Genomic DNA, 9,077 nt, shown 5'->3' with positions numbered 1-9,077 from the left:
GAAAAACCATCAAATACCTAGGAGTAAACCTAACCAAGGATGTAAAAGACCTATATGATGAAAACTATAGAAAACTTATGAAAGAGATTGAAGAAGACACCAAGAAATGGAAAAACATTCCCTGTTCATGCCTTCATGATTTTTTACAGTAAAATGTGGCCAAAAGGTTTTCTTCTCAAACACACTACCATTAAAACTTGCAGAAAATCAATCAAAAAGTATTACTGTGAACTATATCTAGAAACAAGCATATATACCATATTTTAACCTAATCACAATTCTTAGTATTAATTGACCAATTTATTACACGTGTGTTTATGAGTAAAGTAGTGTTCTAAGACTAAATTTCAGAAATGTATTTATACTTATGTTATACTTACATTTGTAATCAGAACTGTCCTAATAAAATGATTCAAAGTATCTATGTGCTGAAAATATATTTAGAAATTACAGTGCATATATTATGTACTCCAAGTGGCATTTATATATATACAAACAATGAATATACTATGGATATATGTGTATGTATATATATATATATACAAACTTTGAATACACACACAACACACATATGCGTGTTCACAGTCTGTTCCATTTTCCTGGCTTATTTTTTTTTTTACAAGAGCACTAAAGATTGCACAGAGTCATCAAACATATATTTCTTTTTAAAAGAAAAAAAGTATTTTTGAACTTAATATGATTTACTGTAAAGAGTGGCCGTTTAACACTGCCTATACAGACTATGAAAAGCAGGCATTATCTTTAAGATCAGAACTGATCTTTTTATATTCTGTACACTTTTTTAAAGTTAAATAACATGTTTAATATAATCTGGCCTTCTAATAAATGCCATTGTCAGTGAAAATTAGATTATTCAGGCACACCTCTGTGGCTCAATCAGTTAAGCTTCTGACACTTGATTTTGGCTCGGGTCATGATCTCCTGATTTGTGGGTTTGAGCCCCACAGCAAGCTCTTTACTGACCGTGGGGTGCCTACTTGGTATTCTATCTCTTCCCATTCTTTCTTTCCTTACTGCACTTGCTATGTCTCTCATATTTAAAAAAAAATAAAAGAAAATTAGATTAACCACATATAAAGTATTTTAAAAAGAAAATTAATGTAATACCTATCCAAAAATAATTCATAAAACTGGAGTGACCATTTAATAACTAAACTTTAGAAATATTTTTCATTGTGTTCATATTCCAGAAGTTTTAATAGGATGCTAATTATATGTCTTGTTAATGTTAAATACATATATGCAGAAGGAAAAAAAAATCATCATTAAGAAAGATAATTAAAAGCACCAAACAAAATCAAGACAATTCTTTAAATGTATTTTAAATCCTTCTCAATAATCAGTTGTTTTTCAAATGTAAATCACCCAGGAAACATTTGATTGACTGCTGTGTTCAAGACTGTTGACATTATCCTGATGCATTACTTTAGGGTTCCCTGCAAGCAGAGCTTGAGGCAAGATCTTAGTGAAGGTAGTTGATTGAAAAGTGGTCTCAGAGCAGTATACGGACATGAGAAGAATGAGGACAGGATTTAAAGACAAAACAAGGATGCCCTATAAAGTTCATACAGGTTAAGGGAATTCTTTCTTTTCAGATCTAAGAAAACTTGAGAATGAAATTCACAAATATCCACCGGAAATATTGTCAGTTGGGGTATTTATCTTCTGGACCCTGAACCCCATTTGAGGCTTGCCACTAAGGATACTGTCTTCTGCATGGGGTGCTATGTTTAGTGGCTTTTAAGTATACAGTGGATTTTCTTTAGATATCAGAAAAGGTGCCAGAGAAGGTGCAGAAAGATATGAAAAGTCACTCTGGTGGAGAGTCTGACAATGCAAAATAAGTCTGAGGTCACACAGAACTTCAGTATTTCTAGCTGAAATCAGTTGCATCCTAAGAAAACATAATGCAGACATTAGAAGGATCTGCCATATCTGGAGACATAAAAGAACAAAAGCTAGGTCACTATAGGAAGAGTTAGAAGACTAGATGAAGAAACTGGCTTTGAAATAAAGAATTACATAAAGAGTGAATCATGTAAAACAGAGTTATATGAAAAATGAAAGAGTAAAACAGCTGCATTGTCTTGGTAGCCAATTATTGGTTAATGGTTGCCAGGTATATATGCTTCTTATCACCACTGTAACAAATTACCACAAATTTAGTAGCTTAAAACAAGACAAATATATTATCCTACAGTTCTGAAGGTCACAAGTCTGAAGTCAGGGTATTCACAGGGCTAGTTTCTTCTGGACTCTGTAGGTGAGAATCTGTTTGCTTCCCTAACCCAGCTTCTGGATTCTGAGTCCCTTGCTTCATTGCCTTCCACTGTTCCCTCTCACCTCTATCTTCAGAGCCAGCCAGTGTAGCATCTTCTTGCCTCTCTGACTCTGCTTCTACCCTTGACTCTTCTCTCTCTGACCCTGACAACTGCATCCCTTATATGAGGGTCTTGTGATTACATTATGTCCTCCTGGAGATTCCAGGATAATCTCCATTTTAAGATTATTAATTGAATAATATCTGAAAAGCCTCTTTTTCACTTAGGAAGACATATTCACAAGTTCCTGGGCTAAGGACATAAAGATCTTTGGGAAGCCTACAAACCTCAATACATTTTGAGGCAAAAATATAACCTGAGGACATTTTCAGAGAATTAATAAACAAAATATGGCTACTCATAGATACACTACTGTTTTATGCCACTTATCTGTAGTTCTACCTACTTCTCAGAGTTCTTATTTAAAGGAAACTCCTGAAGTACAAACATCTTGAAAATGCAAATGAGGAGTAAAATATGAATGAATATCCAATTCCACTGTGTGATTGTCTCTGGAAAAAATAGTTTATCTGTGTCCTTCAAGTTTAAGGCTGAATATTCTTTTTACAAACTCTCCCCCCAAATCATTCTTTTTGTGTTGTTACTAAACGACTGTTTAGTGTCATTTATACATTTTTCTATCCACTTAGGGTAAAATATTTCATGTTTATTGTAATGAATGCTAATTTTATTTATTTACTACAAGTCTCCTCTCCTACCCCCACAGAAAGGGAAAATGGTTGTTGATAAATATACATAAAGTGGGTATTTTGGAAAAGCTACTTTCTTCAATCAGGGTACAGCAGCCTCAGATGCCAGAAATATATTTCAGTGCTGTGTCTGATTACCATAGTAAATGTCAGGAAAGAGTAGTTTTATGTGTATTTTCATAAAAAGCATATAGTTGCAGCAGATTTCATTATCTTGACTAAAGGGTGCATTTTGAAGTAGAGTTTCAATGACTCAAAGCCAAGCTATTGCTCAGTGATTTATAATTCTGATTATCGGGATGTTCTGCATGATGAACCAGCCATTTCATCAGATAGAAAGTTCTCACTTGTGGAGTTCTCTGTCTTGAATCAAATCTGTTTGTGGAAAGAAAGATTTAGGAAAGCACTCCAAATTTTTAAAAACATAACACTAAATCTATAGTTGCATCCTACTCTCTCAGCAGATTTAAAGGTTGCAGTTAGAATTTGCTAAATAAAATGTTTATATCTTATCCTTCGCTGCGCACAGACACACATACACACATACGTACTAAACAAAAAAACACAATTATTCTTCCAACGGTTGAGTAGATTTGAAATAAAAAAAAGCCCTGCTACCCCTAAAAAATACCAAAAATAAATTTTAAAAAGATATGATTATTCATACACTTAAAATTTTATTATTGATGCAAAAAGGTACACATGTCAGAGTATATTATGCAGGATTTTTACAACCTGAACATACTACTCAGATCATGTAATAGAACATGACCTGGACCTTAGAAGTCTCTGAATGCAGCCGTTCAGTCACTGTCTTCCAAGAAAACCACTGCCTGACTTCTAAGCAGACACTATCTTCCTCTTTTTGTCTTTTATGTAAATGAAATCCTATAAGGGTACTTTTCGGGCTGACTTTATAGGGCTCGAATTCTGCTCTGGTGAGTGGGGAGCGCCTGTCTTTCTTCTCTGTTGCAGAGTATGATACTATCTGATTGAAGGAATATTAATTTTGTGATACAGAAAACAACCATTTAATAAAAGAAATGGTCATCTTTTAATTTACCTATTTGAAGTTATAATTTATTTCAATATGAAAAGTCCAAAGTAATTCAGTGACAAACAGTACTCATGCAGATGGATTTTTGAGATATAGTTGAACCCTATAGAATGTTGGGGATGCCTGGACTATAAAATTATGATCTCTAAAAATACACTTTGTAATCACAGAGAGTGTGTAGGTGTGCTTTTCGTGACTTCAGTATATTCCAGACAACTGGACTTTAGAGAACTATTCATTTTACTCTTAAGGAATTTTTTAAGAAGAGTATTTTTTTAAATATTTTCCTCAGAAGATGCCTAAATCATCCTATACGTGAGATTGACGCCAGTCTGCTGACCCCCAAATGTCCTTTTTTTAACAGTTGGAAAATATTATTACACATCTTTGTAATTGATAAATCAGTCACGAAGGAAAATTAGGTGGGGCATGTAAAATTTAAATAGCGCACAGGTTCCTGACTCAAGCCAGCCTCCTGCTCTTTTCTGTCATCGTAGATCCTGCTTGGGATCCTCTGTCGCCCTCTCTCTGTCCTGCCCTAATTTGCACACACACTCTCAATCTCTCAAAAGTAAATAAACATTAAGAAAAAAAGGTTTTGGATGATCCTATTTCCATATTATAATTTTAGAAATCGTGCTCTAAAGAAAGTAAAAGCAATGGCCCTAAGTTTTGTTATGAAAATAGAGAATTAAGATACATATTTTTCTTGGTAGAATAAAATACTTACAATAAGTAGGAGGGTATTTTATTTTCATTTTAATACAATAGAATATTTATTCAAACTTACCATTTCTCACAAATGACTTTACAGTGGACAGTATGCACCGCTTCTCTCCCCCATTCTGATTTATCTGTGAATGAGTCAAGAAAAAGTTTTTGTTTCTATCAAAAAACATATTTAAAGACTGAGATGAGGTGTAAAAGTCATATTTAGGTGTTCTGTGACTCTTTGATTTCAAATGAAGATGTTCTATCCTTTTCTTTTTAGATATCTCTCTTTCCAATTCACTGTCCTGTTTCAAAGGGTACCAAAGACAAAGAGGAAACGGTATTATCTTTTGTCTTTGGAGAGATTCTTAGGTAGAGTTGTGAAAGAAAATGTGCATTCTGCAAACAAAGTAAGTTTGCCTATTTTATGAAAGTCAGTAGTTCAGATGTATTTGCCAACACACCCTGGAGCAGTGTTGGCAACGCTGTGGTTTGTCTCAGGGAACTCTTGCTCCCTGCTGCGGAGAATGAATCCAAAACATCGGATACTACCTGCTGGTTATCCGATTTTTCTATTTGAGATTCTGTTCTGTTGCCCCACGGAAGTACTTAAATGTTTCCTTTAATTTTTTAGCCAATCAGTATTTAAAAATACATATAATTTCAGCCATGTGTCTTATCTAAACTCCTAATGAATCTGCAAAGAAGAAATTTTAAGAAAAAACTCATTTCTATGTTTTACCTTCCCAGGGCCATTATTTCTGGAGAAAATCATGTTTATGTTTAGCCTAAGTTATGCATGGATGTCCAAAAGTAAGCTTTTTAAAATCTTGACTATTGACATAATTCTTGAAGTATGCATTTCTTTTCAAAAAGACATATTATAATGCAAAATTACCACAAAATATGTGGTTGCAAGAAAATAAAAAATGTAAACAGTGAACTATTCCAGAAAAAATGTTTTACTTAAAATATCTTTGTCATATTATTTTGGCCATAATTTTTTTCTGATAGATTAATAGTAATTATCTCTATTTATCTGTGTTAATTTAACTATTGATGTAGGTATTTATTTGGTGAGATGTCTCCTTTAAAACAAAACACCAAGTTATATGGTTCTTTCTTTGTACTATGTGGAAATTTTCATGTTACATTTTCATTTAGGTTTTAGAACTCTTACTCAACATTTTAATTTTAATTCATTGTTATAAAGAACTATAAATTGTCCATTTTTGCAAAGACAATGCATACAGTAAATGTGAAAATAGATTATGCAGCTAGACATTGAGCTAAACACAACACACATATGCATATAGTCATATAAGGATGCATATATATCATATGCATCATTATATGTATACATTGAAGCCAAATTTTGTATAAGAGATTAAAGAGGCAGAATCCTATCATGCAACACATTTTTCTTTAGTTCTCCGATAATTTACATGGCCTAAGTTTGTTTGTTTGTTTTCTCATTGAAGTCTGTTATTCTGTTAGGAATAAGCCCAACATGAGCACAGTGATTCACATGATTTTATGACTTTCTTGGTTATTAGTACACAGAAAGTAGGTGTCTTCCTGTGATTCAATAGAAGTCAAACACTCATTAACTTGGATAATGATTTGGTTGATTTTATAGAGATAACCTCCATTATCTGAGATGAAAAAAATAAGGATAATTACACTGATGTTTTTTATTATCAGATATGGGGGACGAGATTATATTCTCACTTAAGATATTTCTTAGTACATTTGTTGGACCAGAGAAAGTATGAACTAATTTATTCAGTACACAAATATCTCATCTCAATGACCATCAATAAGATGTTGGAAAATAATGTATGCAACACTCATGTACTGGTATAAAATATTTTCATTAAAGGCCATGTTATATGAAACTAAATGATTAGACAAATATTAAAAAAAGCAAAAGCATTAACATAAGGATCCATGATAAACACAAGATTCATTTACAAATATCATATATAGCAGCAAGAATTATGACCTGAAAATTAAACATAAGTTGTATATAACACAGGCACACAAAATAAACTCAAAATATTTAAAGTTTTAATTTAAAGTTTTAAAAATTAGCTTTCCCCCCTTTTAGAAAGGTAAAAACAGATCTACAGAAATACCTCTGTATTTATTAATATGTAATCAGTAACAAGACTTATACTATTTTTACCATATTAATGTGTGTATGTATATGTGCACATATAGGTTTAGATCTTCATATACTGAATATAAAATGCTATGGATACTTAATGAGGTTGTATGCATTCAGTTTTCTTTGAAAACTGAAACTTTCTCTAAAAATAAACTGTGATATTATCATTTTACTTTATGTTTTAGCTTTAATTAGTAATTTATTAATTAAATACCTGTTGGTGTTAAGAAACCTACTTTGTGATTTAAAAATTCTTACATACTTTTCTATCTTCATAAAAACTAAGTTATCCTCCTCCTTTTTATTCAGGTGTACAAAATAGTGATTCAGCACCTCTGTACATGCAAGTGTAGCCACCATCTGTCACCATACCACAGTATTACAGTGCCATTTACTATATTTCCTATGCTGTGCTTTTTATTCTTGTTACTTATTCATTATATAACTAAAAGCCTGTATCTCCCTTTTCCCTTCACTCATCTCTACACATCCCTCCTTTCTAACAACTTTTGTTCTCTGTATTTATAGGTCTGATTCTGCTTTTTGTTTGTTTATTCATTTATTTTGTTTCTTAGACTCTGCACATAAATGAAATAGCATAGTATTTGTCTTTCTCTGATTTATTTCACCTACCATAATGCTCTCTAGGTCCATACATGTCACAAGTAGCAAGGTCTCATCTTTTTTTATGGCTGATTAATATCCCACTGTATATATACCACATCTTCTTTATCCATTCATCTATCAATGGACATTTGGGTTGCTTCCATATCTTGCCTATTGTAAATAATGCTGGAATAAGCATAGGAGTATGTATATATTTTCAAATTGGTGTTTTGGTTTTCTTTGTGTAAATAGCCAGGCATGATATTTTGGATCATGTGGTGTTCCTATTATCAATTTTTCGAGAAAGCTCCACACTGTTTTCCACAGTGGCTGTGCAAATTTACATCCCCACTTATAGTTCAGAAGGATTATCTTTTCTCCACATCTTCCTCAACAGTATTTCTTATCTTTTTGAATCTAGCCATTCTGACAGCTGTAAAGTAATATCTCATTGTGGTTTTGTTGTTATCATTTTAAACTTCTCAAACATATAATTTGTTGGTGTTGTTTAATCATTTATTGTCTTTCTTAGACATATTTGGCCATGAGTAGGAACATAGTATACCCGCACAGACTATGTTAGAGAACACAGTCTCCATCCATGTTTTTCCCCTAGATCTCTCTAATGCTCTCTGAGAACTATACTGTTTATTTGTTAACATTTTTGAAAGCTACACATCACATCTGCAGTTTACAATATTATACATTTATTTGATACACATTTGCTTAGCAGAAATCTGACTATCATACCTAAAATTCCACATTTATTTTATTATATTTTACTTTAATATTGTGATTTCAGCTTTCTACAAAAGTCATTATATAAAATGCCTTACAAAATATTTTAAAATTGTTTAAATGTCTAAAACCTACCTCTTGACTATCCATTACATTTTTCTTTGAAATTCAAGGCAAAAAATTGTTTTTCCTATTAAAATACTTCTCTCTTTTAAGATAAATATTTTGTTGTTGTTAATTATTCCAATTCCCTTTGGAAGAGAAGAAATCTACCTATATGAATAAACTTTTCTAACATCTTACTGTACTTCTTCCTTTAACCTGAAACTGATGTTCTAATTTGATATTACTTTTAGGATTTTACCATGAAAAATAAAGCACCTCATTTAAATTTTGAGGATAGGTAGAAATTAACCAACCAATCAATCAACAAATTAATAAATATGTGAAAAACATTTGTCCAATTGAGTATAAAAACAGAACATTGATATTCACAATTTATTAGCCCACCTGAGGATTCTCATTTATTTTTGTGGGATTGAAGAACATACATTAACATTTATTTGGTTGGGGATCTGTAATTTTAAATGGTTATGTTTAATATCACAGTACAAGATTGTATTTTGGTGTATTATATGATAACTCCAATAAATAAGAATTTGATAAGAATAAAATTTGAAGAGATGATTGAGTTAAAGGGAAGATTAAATAAAATTTGTGAATTTTTACAAGAGTTGTCAAGA

The sequence above is a fragment of the Suricata suricatta genome, chromosome 4, assembly GCF_006229205.1.
Source record: "Suricata suricatta isolate VVHF042 chromosome 4, meerkat_22Aug2017_6uvM2_HiC, whole genome shotgun sequence".
Taxonomy (NCBI): Eukaryota; Metazoa; Chordata; class Mammalia; order Carnivora; family Herpestidae; genus Suricata; species Suricata suricatta.
The sequence above is the reverse complement of the archived record's forward strand: the minus strand, read 5'-3'. Positions refer to the sequence as shown.